Source organism: Zingiber officinale, chromosome 1A (assembly GCF_018446385.1).
Source record: "Zingiber officinale cultivar Zhangliang chromosome 1A, Zo_v1.1, whole genome shotgun sequence".
In the NCBI taxonomy this organism is placed as follows: Eukaryota; Viridiplantae; Streptophyta; class Magnoliopsida; order Zingiberales; family Zingiberaceae; genus Zingiber; species Zingiber officinale.
The window spans coordinates 107,496,450-107,512,439 of NC_055987.1; the positions used below are offsets into that span (position 1 = coordinate 107,496,450).

The 15,990-nt window shown below is 40.0% G+C and overlaps 1 pseudogene; it reads left to right on the forward strand.

Annotated features, from left to right (window-relative positions):
• The first annotated feature begins 12,992 nt into the window (after positions 1–12,992).
• On the forward strand, positions 12,993–15,010 carry LOC122001308 (annotated as a pseudogene).
• The last annotated feature ends 980 nt before the right edge of the window (positions 15,011–15,990 follow it).

Sequence of the window (15,990 nt, forward strand, 5' to 3'; positions counted from 1 at the left end):
AGGTTGGAATATGACTTTCTGTTTACGACACTCTATAGAGGCACCGTATTTGATCAGGAAGTCCATCCCAAGGATGACATCATAATCAGTCATATCTATCTGCTATAATGACTGGCACTGCCCGGAGCCAGTGCGTGGACGCCATAAATTCTCCCGAAGGTAGCGTCGTCAAAACTGACCACTGAATACCTCTGGGGGTACTGCTAACTTTTCGACGAATGCCCTGGATATATAAGAATGGGTTGCCCAGTATCGAATAAGACAGTTGTACTTTGCTGTAAAATACTGATTTGACCTGAAACAACTGTCGAGGCATTCGCTACGTCTTCTCTGGTTAAGGAGTAGATCCTTGCATTCGTCATAGCTGGAGGGGCTTCTAGTCTGCCCTAGCTGATGTGTGGACCATCTAAAACGGCCTGCATCTGATATAGCTGTGCTGGCTGGCCTCCGTACTGTATCGGCTGTGGCTGAGGAAGACTTGTCTTGTTCGGGCATTACTTAGCCATGTGCCCTTCCTGTCCACATTCAAAGCATCCTCGTGTGCCCTTGCGACAAACTCCTGGGTGAAATTTCCCACAAGTAGCACATTTAGGATAACTAGGCTGTTTACTGGCTGGTCCTCCCTTCGGGTAACTCCCTGGTTTGCGCTTGTTGCTGGAGTTCCCTTTCCAGTTAGAGCTGTGGGCCTGTTGTTTCTGAGTACCTGAGCCTCCTTGCCCTTTGGACTCTGAGAGGACTTGCTTCTGCTGCTTGATATTATTCTGGTAGTGCTCGGTAGTCAGAGCACTGCTGACTAGTTCTTCGGTGGTTTGTGGCCTATAAACGCCGCCAGCCACGTTCATCGCTATTTCCGGCCTTAGCATCTTGAACATCAACCAGACTCGTTCTTTTTCTGTGCTGACTAGTTCGGGGCATAGACGAGCCAGTCTATTGAATTTCTTCACGGCTTCCTCGACTGATAGGTTGCCCTGACGAAACTCAGTGAACTCGTCGTAGTGGCGGTTTGTGACCCGCATGTGAAAGAACTCCTCGAAGAATTCTTTCTCGAAGTCGGCCCATGTCATCTGGTTCACTGGGCGCTTCGCTCTAATTCTCTCCCACCATATACGTGCATCTCCTGTCAAGCCGAAGGAGGCGCACTTCACCTTTTCGTGCTCTGGCCAGTCCAGAAGCTCCTTCGTAATCTCCAGTGTTTTGAACCAGGCTTGAGCATCCCACCGGAGAAGTTCTCGGGCTTGACTCTCTGCCACTGGATCAGATAGGCTTCTCTCTTTGCCTCTGCTGTTGGGGATACTGGTGCTGTAGGCTGGACTGGTGGAACCTCTATAACTACTGGGATTGCTATGTTTGGTTCCGGGGTGACAGTGGGAGTATTCTGCTGATTAGCCTTTAAGGTGGCTATCTCCAGTTGCTGTAACTGAGCCACTACTGCTGTAAGGTCTGGGGGAGGCACTGAAATGCCTGCCTCATGCTGGGGCTCAGTAGCTGGTGCCCTTCTAGCTGGGCATCCTCGTGCCATTTCTAAAGGAACAAAGGACATACATAACTAAAGCATCATGTTTACATAGCTAATACTATCATGTTAGTTACTATCACAAATAAGCATACTTTAGTTATCTACAAACATAAAAGCAATAAACATAACAAAGTGAGAGGTATTCTTACTTGGAAGCTGCAGGTTCAATGCTGATGTGTGTGTAGGAAGTATGGAACACTGCTCTGATACCACTCTGTAACGACCCGCCTTCTACTGGCTAGGCTGTAAGGCCGAACCGTCACATTATGCTATGCTAAGCAATATCCATGACCATTACTAAGTTTAGGTGCGGAAAGCTGTACCAATTTAAAACTTTGCTAAACTAATATAAGTTCTTGGCCCTACATGTGCTAAGGGATGCAATCTAAGGTATTCATGGCATACCCTACATCCTCTATGGTCAAGGAGTTGAACTACAAGGTCTCTTAGTCGAAACCCAACTTCCCAATCGATCCAGATTGAACTCGATCGATTGCAAGCTATTGGATCGATCCATGGATCGATTCAGACCGCTACTGTGCTCGGGGTAATAATTTGGATCGATCGGCTGATCGATCCAGACTGGCCAATCGATCTAGTGATCGACTCCAGAGCTCTCTGTTCTCGGGAGCGATTTCCCGATCGATCGAATGATCAATTCCCAAACTCTCTGTTTGCGACATAATACTACTGGATCGATCGGCTAATCGATCCAGAAGCTTACTGTTCGCGATAGAATGCGACTGGATCGATCGGCTGATCGATCCAGAAGCTTACTATTCGCGGAACCAGGCTCCCAATCAATCCGCTGATTGATTGAGGGCCCCAATCGATCCGCTGATCGATTGGGGTTTCTGATTTCGCAGCAAAGCTCTGATTTCAGCACTGTTTCGTGCCTAAATCACACATACAAGTTCTAAAATGGCTGGGAAACATTCTAACAACAAATATTTAATATTCTAAGCATAGCCTAATGCATAGTTCACTAGTTCATGGTATTTAAACATACTAAAGTGCGGAAATAACATTATATAAAATCTAAAGTCTTAGTTTGCTAATTTCTCCAAGATCTTCATTCCAGGTTCCTTCCATACACATCTTCGTTGTATTGACCTCCAGCCTCCGCTAATCCACCTTTCCTTTACCTTTATCTGCAGTATAAGGAAAGAAGTATCTGTAAGCTTTACGCTTAGTAAGAAACCATCTACCTCACAAAAACATGCATACGATGCAATGTATGCTTTTTAAAACATGCTATTGAAATCTATGCTGAACATGTTAAAGCATGGCATGGCATACTATCATACAAAATATAGAATCAAAACTGATCATAGAACTATCACATGTATCAATAGGAAAGAGCTAAGCTAAAGCATGAACTAAGCTACACTAAAACTAAGCTAGAGCTGAAATTAAACTGTGTACACAACTGATTTGTGAGTTTTGAAAATTATTTATCATAGATAGATGAAAATAATAATCATGTTGCTGATGGGCCCGGCAACTGTACTTGCTATGCGCGCATCCCTAACTAGACCCGAGTTTGCAAGTCCCGAATTTAGTAGGGTTTACTAGGTTATCTAAACCTAGGGACGACTGTGGGAGCCCAACCCAACGGATATCTAATCCAGTACAGTGCCACTGCTAAAATAAAATACTAGTTATAGCTAAATTCTTCTTATTTTGCTATTTCTAAGTTATCTGAACCTAGAGCTAGGTTGTCTGAACCTAGAGGCGACTGTGGGAGCCCACCCATTGGACCGTAGTCCCATATGACTATAGTAAAACTGTACATACTGAATAAATGCTTTTATTGCATTTACTAAGCTAGTAAAATGCCTAAGTTGCATTCTTTTCCTGTGCTGCACATATTATCGAACACCTAATGTGCACTATTGCACAACCTATGTGTCAAAATTCGTATGCTACTAAACAAAGCAGAAATTCACACGAGAGCTACTTATACTGCAGGTGAGGAGTTTCTTACCTCCTGCTCGAAGTTTCTTACAAATCTAAGCGCTAGATTTCCGGTGGAGAAAATCCCTTCGTCGATCTCCTCGCGTCTACGTGTTCCTCTCCCGGAGAGGAGCGTCCTCGTGTCGGAGTCATCGCCGGAAAGTGCCCTTGGAACCCTTGGGACGGAACCCTAGCCCTTGGGGCTTGGTGCGCCGAGAGAAAGAAGAGGAGAAGGGAGGTTCGGCGGGATTAGGGTGAGGAGAAGAGGTAAGTCACGGTGAAAAATAAAACTCCTCACTTAATTCCCTATTTATATTAAGTGGGTAATTCGGCCCAAATCAAATATAAATATAACTGATTCCCTTTCTTTTCAGCACGGCCCTGCTGGGTTCTCCTGGTTACTAGAGTTCACCTTAAGTCATAGGACCCAATAGGTCTCGGGTTCAATTCCCGCATAGGCTATTTTACGATTCTATTTATTTTCGCTACTTCCGCTACTCTAAAAATTCTGTAAAAATATCCTAAAATTCCATAAAAATCATAGAATATTTCTAAAATACTTTTGAGAATTTTCGGGCGTTACAATGTACTCTAATAAGATCTGGGAGCTTGTAGAACCACCCGATGGTGTAAAAGTCGTCGGATGCAAGTGGATCTACAAAAGGAAAAGAGGGACAGACGGGAAGGTAGAAACCTTCAAAGCTAGGCTTGTTGCGAAAGGGTGCACTCAGAAAGAGGGAATCGATTGTCAGGAGACCTTTTCACCGGTAGCCATGCTTAAGTCTATCCGGATACTCTTATCCATTGCTGCTCATATGGATTATGAGATTTGGCAAATGGATGTCAAGACAACTTTCCTTAATGGAAGTCTTGAAGAGAACATCCATATGAAGCAACCAGAAGGGTTCATTGAAAAAGGCAAAGAGCATCTAGTGTGCAAGCTTAATCGGTCCATTTATGGACTGAAGCAAGCTTCAAGGTCTTGGAACATCCGGTTTAATGAAGTAATCCAGTCATATGGATTTATTCAGTGTCTGGATGAGTCTTGTGTATACAAAAAGTGTAATGAAAACGTAGTGGTATTTCTTGTACTATACGTAGATGATATTTTGTTAAATGACAACAATGTCAAGGTATTATCGGACGTAAGGGTATGGTTGTCCAAACAATTTGATATGAAGGACTTAGGAGATTGTGCACACATTCTTGGGATCAAAGTTATAAGGGATCGCAATAAAAGAATGTTGTGTCTGTTCCAAGCTTCATATATAGATACAATCCTTGCTCGTTTTAGCATGCAGGATTCCAAGAAAGGTTTCTTACCTTTTAGGCATGGAATAGCTCTATCTAAAGAGATGTCTCTGAAGACATCAAAGGAGATAGAGGACATGAAAGCAGTTTCTTATGCTTCGGCTGTAGGAAGCCTTATGTATGCAATGCTATGTATGAGACCTGATATCTGTTTTGCCGTGGGCATGGTCAGCAGATATCAGAGTAATCCTGGACAAGGACATTGGACTGCGGTAAAGCATATATTAAAGTACCTGAGAAGGACTAGAGATTATATGCTAGTTTACCAAGCAGACGATTTGCTCCCTGTGGGTTACACGGATTCAGATTTCCAATCATATAGGGACAACAGTAAGTCTACATCAGGCTATGTGTTTACTTTAGGAGGTGGAGCCATTGCATGGAGGAGTGTTAAGCAGAAATGCGTTTCGGACTCAACCATGGAAGCTGAGTATGTAGCAGCCTCTGAGGCAGCTAAAGAAGCAGTATGGCTCAGGAACTTTCTAATGGACTTAGATGTGATTCCTGGTTTGCCCAAAATCATCACAATTGATTGTGATAATAGCGGTGCAGTTGCAAACTCGAAGGAACCACGAGCTCATAAGGCAAGTAAACATATAGAGCGCAAGTACCACCTGATACGAGATATCGTGAAGCGAGGAGAAGTTGTCATCGCCAAGATTGCATCAGTAGATAACCTGGCAGATCCTTTCACTAAGACCCTTCCGTCAAAAGCTTTCGATCGATATGTGGAGGGAATGAGAATAAGATGTATGGCAGAAGATATGACAACTTAGTCATTAGTATAAGTGGGAGATTGTTGGAGTGTATACTGAAAGCCTAAGCTTTTGTAAACATTTATTTTTAATAAAGATCACATTTGGTCAAATTATCTACATTTGTTTGTAGTTGTTCAATTAATTTATATTGTAGATAACATAGTATGTGGTGTCACATACAGAAGATGATGTTATCAGTACCTTATAAATTATAAACAGTAGCTCACGACCAAAATGGAAAGGAACAAACCATTGGAAGGTCGTAGTGTAATTAGGAATTAGTTTATCTTAACTATATAATTACACTAATACACTTAGAGTGTATTGAGTAGGACCATTAGAAGTCGTTTCTTTTATACTGACTTTATAAAGGAACAAAGACCTCAGTTATTATGGAAGTGTGTGCTCTTAATCCTAATATAATAACAAGCACATATATTTGATATTTATTTCTTTAATTTATCAATGGGTGAGATTTAGTTTGATAAATCAATAAGCCTGATAAGTTGGGAAATGATATCACTTATAGTGTGTGTTGTTGATTATAGAAGGAAATTGTGTCCTAGTGATCTAAGTTGATAATGTCCCCAAGATGAGCTCATAAGGATTGTCATGTTAAACCCTGCAGGCGGACTTAGTCCGACATGACGATAAGGTTGAGTGGTACTATTCTTGGATTAAGATATTAATTAAATGAGTTGTCAGTAACTCACTTAATTAGTGGTCATTCGACATCTTAAACACAGGGAGACTAACACACTCATAATAAGAAGGAGCCCAAAAATGTAATTTGGGATTGGTGCGGTAGTTCAATAATAGTTCTCTAGTGGAATGAATTATTATTGATAAAATTAAGTTGTGTGTTCGGGGCGAACACGGGATGCTTAATTTTATCGGGAGACCAAAAACAATTCCTCCTCTCGGTCCCTATCGTAGCCTCTTATTTATAGAGTACTATACCCACCTTCATACCCATGGTGTAGGGGACGACCAAGCTAGCTTGTGGATCAAGCTAGGGCCGGCCAAACCATTGGTTCATGGGTGGCCGACCCTAGCTTGAACCCAAGCTTAGGTGGCCGGCCCTATTAAATTAAAAAAGAATTTTAATTTTAAAATTTTCTTATATGGAAGATATAATTTATTGGAGAGATTAAAAATTAAAATATCTCTTTTATAAGTTTCTGCAAAAGATTAAAAGAGAGAGATTAAATCTCTTTCCTTATTTATAGATTGGAAAGATATTTTATTTTTCTTCTTTGTAAATTATTCACATGTTGAAAAATTAAAATTATAGAAATTTCTTTTTATCAACCATGAAGGGATTTTAAAGGGAAATTTTATTTTTTAAAATTTCCGAAGACAAATAAGGAATTTTTAATTGTTGATTGAAAATTGTCTTGTTTGCTCTCCATGAGGTGGCCGGCCATGACATGCTTAATTGGGAAATTTTATTTTATTTTTCTTAATTAATTAATGTCAAGGAAAGTTTTGGAAATTTTATTGTAATTAAATTTCCTTATTTGCTAAAGCTAAGGATTATAAAAGAGGGGGTTTTGGGAGCCTTCAAGGTGAACAACCTCTATTATTTTCTCCCTCTTTTCTTCCTTTGTGTGGCCGGCCTCATCCTTTCTCTTCTCTCCATCCTTGTGGCCGAAACTTCCTTCATCTTGGAGATCAAGTGGTGGCCGGTTTCTAGCTTGGAGAAGAAGGAGAGAAAGCTTTCATCCCTTGGAGCATTGGTGGTGGTTTTTCTTCTTTCTTGGAGGTGCACTTGATTTGGCCGAACCTTGCAAGAAGGAGAAGAAGGTGCTTTAGTGGTTTCTCATCTCGGAAGATCGTTGCCCACACAACGTCCGAGGTTAGAAGAGGAATACGGTAGAAGACCTAGAGGTTTTTGCTTACAAAAGAAAAGGTATACTAGTATTTAATTTCCGCATCATACTAGTTTTATCTTCATGTAAAATACCAAATACAAGAGGCATGCGATTCTAGTATTTCAAATTTGTTTTCGATGTTGTGTTCTTTTGTTTTTCTTTTCCTTGTGATTTGATTGTTCTTTTCGGTTGACCTAAAGTTATTTAAGGAAATTAAATATTAGCTTTCCTTAAAAGGCTTTGTCTAGGCGGTGGTAGTTGTTCCCATATCCAAGAAGGTCATGTGCCTCGCCATGCAGTCCTGGAAGCCAATTTTGGAAATTAATATTTAATGGAATTAATAACCTAGGTGATTTGGATCGAACGTGTTAAGTTCCGCAGGAGATCCAAGTCTAAACCTAAAAGAACAAATAGATTAAACTTTGGATCAAACGTGTTAAGTTCCGCAGGAGATCCAAGTTTAATTTAAAAGAACACATGGTAGCTAGGAAAAGGTTCAGACCTTTGTACAAAATTTTTGTACAGTGGAACCATTAGGTTTTCCGAGTAGCAGCAACCAACAGTTCACATGTGGGTTCATACTGGGATTTATATGAGAAGGGTTGTTTTAAAAATTAAAGAAATATTCTGAAGTACTTTTATGTTGATACCTTGTATTTTTGACTTGCTTGACCTTTCATACTCCATGTTTTTGATACTCTATCTGTTGATACTTGTAGTTTTTTATCTGTGGACCCTATAATGATAAATTAACAGACTTAATATAAAAACTGTTAACTTAATTGACCATTTGTTATGAAAAGAGAATAATTTTGATAAATAGATAAAATGGAATCCTCAAAGTGAAATAATAAAGATGGTAATAAAGAATTAAAAAGTGAAGACTATGAGCCTAGCTTTATACCAGATCTGTATATTAGAGTACTGGACCGCCCACATGTTATTGTGATAGCGCGGTGGCCGCGGTCTAGAGTACCTGACCGTACACCCTAGGCGTGGTGGCATGATGTAGCCCTCGGTCAGTGTTTAATATGTCTTCCACCGGTGAGGGCTGATAGCCCGTACGTCAGATGACGTATGCGACAATTTTATACTCTGAGGAGGCATTTAACCTATCCATATGATATTACACTCTGATGATATTGACTCCGGTGATTCACTTTTTAGTTGATTTATCATATTCAGACTATTGATATACATGTTGATATTACCATGATAACTTATAATCGAGTGATTAAATAATAAGATTGAAGAATTGATTTTATTAATGATGACAAGTGATGATAAGGTGAAGATCCTAAACTCTAATATAAAAATTTTACCTAATTATAGATAATGAGAAGATGCTTATACATATATATGTATAAATGTAGAACTTTAAGGATAACTTAAAGTTGTAACAAAAGATTGTGATTTATTCTACTTCCTTGACTTCTTCAATAAGATTAAATTCATGCATATCTTTCTTGAGTATCCACTTAGCCATTTGGCTAACTTTCTACATTCCTTGGTCTCCAGTTTTGCAGACACAGGGATCCTTTTGATATTATAGTTGATTTTGGACTTTCATAGAGTTGCTTAGAGATTTCGACGTGCTGATTTTTCTGGTTTGTTTTACTTTTCTTTCGTTGTATTTACATTTTGTAATTTTGTTATAGATGTTTATCTGTATAGTAATTGTAGTCTATGAAAAATATGACATATATAAAAAGTTGATACATTTCGTGATTATGTTGTTTCTATTTTATGTATGTTCCAGCCGTGTGGGCTGATGAATATGTTGTTTATGTTTATGTATTGTGATGTATGTATGTATGCTTCATATTGTCACTGGTACAGGGGAGATGCCGTCGGATTTTTGTCTGGCAGGGACTCCTCTGGGGGGCGTGACACCTTCTGTAGTCCTTGTTGTTCTTTGGTGATAGATGATAAAGTCAAAAATCAACGTCAACTCACTGATGACTCATTCGCCGACGGTCTTAGGCAAGGATCCGTATAAATTCATAGTGAATCTAATATGTTTAGGTCTATCAACTATACACCAAAACATATTGATGTTTTTTTCATTTATGATTTAAAAGGTATAGAATCAAGGAAGTTAAGTATGATTAGACTCCTACTTAGAGTAAATCTATTATGTTAAATTTCATTAATGATTTCTAATTAAACTCATTAGTTAATGAAATTGCCCCAGCAACAAGAATCTTTTAGACAGAATATAATAAATAATATTTCACCTAGTTTTCCTTATAACAAATCATGAGATCATCAACCGGCATTCTCAAGTAATTAGCGTAATGCCATGAACCATTAAAATTTTATAATATTTTATTTTACCTAAAGATAGTTATTAATTAATAAATATTTAAAATTAATTACTCTTGAATCTAAATAGATGTAATAGTAAAAAATTGTGAAAGAGATTTTCATATAAACCTTTCTTTATATTAATTTTGTTTGAAAAAGAAGAAAAAAACAACTTTGCCAATCACCTTAGAGAGGAAGGTGAGCTTCTTAAATAAGCTCAAGTATTAGCCAAAATAATTCTAAACAAGTATTCGTTAATTCATTTTTTTAAAGCTTATTCTACACCCACTTTATACTTTCTAAAATTCTAGTTTACCAAATATTTTTGGTTTTCAGTCCATTGATTTTTCTTCTTTTGACTAACATTTTTTTTAAAACATATCAAATAACTTAGTGGCGAAGCACTAAGCATTGAGTTCTTACGAGTTTAGGCAATCTGATTATATATTTTTTTTCCATCTTTTCCTCATTCTGATTCGATTATATATCAGAAACCTCTTCTTTCTTCTTGGCGTCGGTTGATTATTTCTTCAGGGGTTGTAAAATACTGGAAAATAGGTGAATATTAATAAGAAAATTTTCCGGAATTTTTGGAAATTTTCCGAGAATTTTTCGGAGCTCGTATGGACGAGTTAACGGGGACGAGAACGGGGTCGAGAAAAAGCCTGTTTAGGCTACCCGATTTAAGCGAGGAAAAGATTATATTTATATATATCCTTTTCCTTTTATTTCCTTTATTTCTTTTCATTTTCTTTTGTCGCCGTTTCTTCCCTGCCGAGCCACCCGCGCACCCCTCTTCTCTCCCTGTCGCAATCTTTGCCCTAACCACCACTCGGCAGTTCTCTTCCTCTTCTCTTTGTCGCCGAGCCCTAGTCCTCTTCTCTTCCTTCTCTTCTCTACCGAGCCGAACCCCACTTCTCCTCCGCCCAGCCGTGCCCTAGAACGAGCGCCGACCACTGTGCGGTGGATCTGAGCCACACCGCCGACGCCTCTTCCTTTGCAGAGTGTCGTCGCCGCACCGGACAGAGCTGGCGCCACTGCTGACCACCCCGTGCCCTAGCCGAGCCCTCGCTGTGGAGTTCACCGCCGCCGACTCTTGACCCGAGCACCATTGCCGACAGTCCGAGCTCCCTTCTGGTGTTCGGGCCCTAGCCACAGCCTACACAGCCGCGATTTCCTCTGCCCTAGGTTGGGCCGACTCCTGATTTCCTCTCCTCTGTGCTGCCGCTGACCTCAACAATCGACTTCGACTATAGGGTGCTGGCGCCGCCCGATTTCTGACTGTCGTCTCTGCCTTCGATTGCCGCCCAGTGGCAGTAAAGGAAGGGGTAAAGTGTTCAGGTTATGTTTTGGAACATGATTTGGAAGGAAAATGGTTGATGTGGTTTGTTTGTTTGTTTCCAGCAGCTAACATTCCTTAACGGCAGAAATTTCCAGCCAACAACTCTTTGATATCAGTACAAACTAGTGGCTGTGAGATTCGACTGAGACATTCAACTCAGGTGAGTGATATTTCGTTTGTTAGGTTAATCCTTAAGCTAGGATGATTAGGGTTAAGGAACTAACCCTAGTGGATCCACTGGTTTTATTTAATTACAGTTTGTTAAGGGTATTGGTTTAATTAGTTGGATCTAATTTAGAATTTCTTAAATTGGATTAGAATTTAATTTGGCTAATTGTGGTATGATAGAATTAGCTAAACTAGACCTTATGTTTAATATACAGGATCTTGACGCGAGACGAGTATCTCGGAGTCAGGATTTGGACCATTTTATCAGAGGCGGGTACTTTTGACTTATTGTCTTTGATATGCTTAGTAATGAAAATAATATGTTGCATTAATTGTGTTTCCTATTTGTTTCGGTTAATCACTGGCCAATACATGTTACCTGTTTGATTGATTGTTTGTTTGCATCTCGTATTGATCTTGTACCCGATCTATCATGCTCGTGGGTAGTGATATAACCATGTTTCACATGTTCAGGATCTAGGTTTGATACCTTTTTGATCAGTATGTCTTGATTTGATCTATTCACTATGGTGCCCATTGTTATATGCCCAGAGGTTGGTTTAGTATATTACCATGCTTAGTGACATGCGCCATTTGCATGATCGCATGCTGTGCGATAGATTGCTCCATTATTGTCGAGCACTTTGCCAGTTTTCATCACTGTTCCGGGTAGCGTGACGCAGCGTGGTAGCACGTCCGTTTGACTCTTCCGGTGCTCCATTGATCCGCTCGGGGGTAGTGTGGCGTGTAGCACGTTAGAGATTCCTCCTCGTCATAGTGTCTGGGAGATGAGAGCATTGCGCTCCCCATTTATGATTTGGGGTAGAGTACGTGTGTACTCCGACAGCATCCGTCCACTCGATCACTCATCAGGAGTAGTGTTTGAGTTGCACTCCAAACCCTACCCACTTGGTCCCACTTTTGTTGTGAGTTGGTTCGGGGTGACCATGACATTGGCATCATATGCATGATGCATTTATTGTTGTGATTGTGTTTGCTGCATTTATATGCTGCATATTGTTTGGATACCTATGTTTGACATGCATATAGGTCTTCTATACCTTTCGGACTGTTTGTCCTTATACCGGGTCCTGGTTAGTACAGATTCTCTCCTGTCTTCTTCGGTTTGCATTTACCTTTATCTTTATCAGGAGACTGTACGCATGATTAGTGCTAGGTGTTATTTCTTTACTTTGCATATCAACTGTACCTACTGAGTGTTGGACTCACCCCGCCTCCATTGTTGTTATTTTCAGGTTGATACTGTCAGGAGGGAGTTCCAGTCGCTAGTCCCCACTGCACGTAGTGCTAGATCCCCTGCAGACCTCGAGGATTGATTGACTTTTGAGTTTTCTTCTCGTTTGCCTATGTTTAGACTTGATTTGTTTGATACTTGGACGTTGTATTTATTATTGTGATGTCGATGGATTTTATTTGGTCTTATTCTACTACATGCCTGCCGAGTCGGCATAAGAGGTGAGTTTCGTCGGATTTGAGTTTTTACGAGTGTAGTGGAGTAGGGTGGATTTTGAGTCAGAATATTATTGTGATGTTACTATTATAAACTGCGTGGTGAATGTTTTTTATTTATTGTTATCATTCCAGCCGTCTGTGGCTGATGTATATGTGATATGTAGAAATTTCAGATTGTCCATCGTACAGGGGAGATGCTGCCGAAATTTCTTCAGACGGGGACTCCTCTGGGGCGTGACAGGGGTGCTGATCAAGCCTGTAAAGCAAGCATCTTGAGAGAGCTTACAATGGCTGATAGCAGTGAACGACCCTTCTGTATCGGGGATTTGCCGGCCCACTTAATTCTGGAGATATTGAGCTCCGGCCAACTATGTGCGTCCGACCTCGCATGTTTCGAGACGACCTGTCGAATGTTCAGTGGTGTTCATGCGCTCGAACCCATCCAGTTTCTGTCCATCGTTGAATTTGCTGCATGCCGCCACTGCGAAGACAATTCAATCTTCAGTTCTCTCCCTCCCGATGCGCGTTCAAAGCTGCTCCGCCGTTGCGGCGATAACTGGAAGAAGGTCCTCAGGTTCTTGCAGTCAGTGGAGCAATCCTTCAGTAGCGTCAAGACATCAGCAGGCGAAGTACAACTCCTTTTTCATATTTATTTGTAAGTTGCACCCTTTTCAAGATCTGATCTTTGTCACTGAATGATTTTATTATGCAGATGCAAATAGCCACTGGAAAATATCATACCCTCTTAGTTCATGATATGTCAGTTTACTTTTGTGGATCTAGTTTAAGTGGGCTGCTCGATCACGACCGAGAGACAAAACCATTTGCTGCATTCAGCCGCATTGATTTTCCTTCTCCGTCTCGTGTCGCCCATATCTCAGCTTCTCACAACCATGCAGCATTTGTTTTGCAATCAGGAGAGGTTTATGTTTCGACTTGATAAATAGTGTGGTTAAAGTTTATCTGCATTGTTTCTGGCTAAATTATTTGTTTCTAGGTGTTTACTTGTGGGGACAATTCGTCATTTTGTTGTGGTCATGGAGAAGTAAGCCGCATCGTATTCAGGCCTACTGCAGTGGAGACAATGAAGGGAATTCCTTGCAAGCAAGTACATCTCCATCAATGTGAAAATTTTCATTTTTGTTTGATGGATAAATATCTGTTTCCAAGGATATAATTCAAGGATGTCTGTGTTCCACATATATTGAAGGATTGTTTTCATAGAACTCATGAAATGTCTTCTATATAACCATTTCTGTCCTGTGTTTCTCTCTGAAGCAATATCGCTTATATTTTCAGGTTGCCACTGGGATTAATTTTACTGTATTTCTCACACTGCAAGGTCAAGTGTACACGTGTGGAAGTAATGAACACGGGCAACTTGGTCATGGAGACACTTCAGACCGGCCAGTTCCTACAGTTATTGAACTATTTGAGGAGCAGGGACACCATATCGTTCAAATTGCTGCTGGAGCAAGTTATACCTTGGCTGTGACTGATGATGGAACTGTGCATTCTTTTGGTTCTGCACCAACTTTTGCCTTGGCTATGAAGAACAACACGATCAACTTGTACCACGCGGTATCCAGTCATTTAAGAGCAGGAATATCCATATACTTCGAGTTTCTGCTGGAGATGAACATGCAGTGGCACTCGATTCAAGTGGATATGTATGGCTATCACTTGAAGCTTTTGATAATGGTTTTCTGCTAATTTTAACTTTCAGAGATTTTATAAAATGATTACTCTTTTTCCAGGTGTATACATGGGGCAGAGGCTATTGCGGAGCCTTAGGCCACGGTGATGAGATTAACAAGACTAGTCCTGAATTATTGACCAGTATGAAGTGCAACATGGCTGTTCAGGTTCAATAAATTCACTCTCCATCTTAGAGATGTTTTGTTTTGCTGAACAAGTAATCGACTGAATACTGATTGTTTGGCACTAACATCTGCAGGTGTTCGCTAGGAAAAGAAAAACTTTCGTGGTCACAGACGAAGGCCTTGTGTTTGCCTTTGGATGGATGTGCTTTGGTAGTTTGGGACTTTCCGACAGGGGAAGCTCCGACAAAGTTATGGAGCCCCGCTTGCTCAGTGGCTTGAGTTCTCACCGCGTATCTCAAATCAGCACAGGAGCATACCACACTGTGGCAGTCACTAACAGAGGTCGTGTGTTTGGCTTTGGGGACAACGAAAAGACACAGATTGGACCTGCACAAGCACTAAGTAATTACTTGGAACCGACAGAAATGGCGCTACCACTGCATAACAATACGGTGGAAGATAGTCCTCCTCTGGGCAGCTGATTATTGTGTCAATATTTTTGTCGCAGCACTGAACCTACGACACAAAAAGAGAAATTATGGCCAAATAATTGATGTTTTTTATTCTCAAAGTTCTATGTAATCTCAATCTCTCTTTCTTTCCACTTTCTCTCTCACACCTTATGAAAAATTAATTTCTCTCGCCTATCGATTCTATTAGGGAAGATAAAAAATAATAATAGATAATATATTTAAACTCCTTATCAACTCAAAAATACGCAGGACTTGAAATAAGTACAATCCGAACTCTCTAAGTCAATTAATGTATTTCGGTCAAAATCTATTGATTGACCTAGAGAGTTCCGATTGCATCTATTTTAGGTTCTATGAATTTTTGAAATTGCAAGGAGTTCAAATATGTTATCCATTATTTATTTCGGCTTTTCTAGAGATATTAAAATGTTATTGAAAGAATCGGTTGCTATCTCATAAACGTTCGGTCTGATATAAAATCTCACTTTCGGAGAAGCCGAAATAAATAATGAAGAACATATTTGGACTACTTACAACATCGAGAATCCACAGGACCTGAAATGGGTGTAATTGGAGCACTCTAGGTCGATTAATAGATTTTGACCGAAATTGGCAAAAAAAAACGACCGAAATCCCACGTTAGGTCTGATATGATTTCATATTAGACCCAATGTGGGATTTCAATCAATTTCGGTCAAAAACCATTAATCGATTTAGAGAGCTTCGATTACACTCATTTCAAGTCCTATGGATTTTTGAGGTTGCAAAGAGTCTAAATATGTCCTTTATTGTTTATTTCAGATTTTTCTGATGTGAGATTTTATATCAGACCCAACGTATGTGAGATATCAACCAATTCTTTTAATAATATTTTAATACTTTCGGAGAAGTCGAAATAAACAATTGATAGCATATTTGAACTCATTGCAACTTCAAAAATCTACAAGACCTAAAATAGGTGCAATCTGAGCTCTCTAGGTCAATTAGTG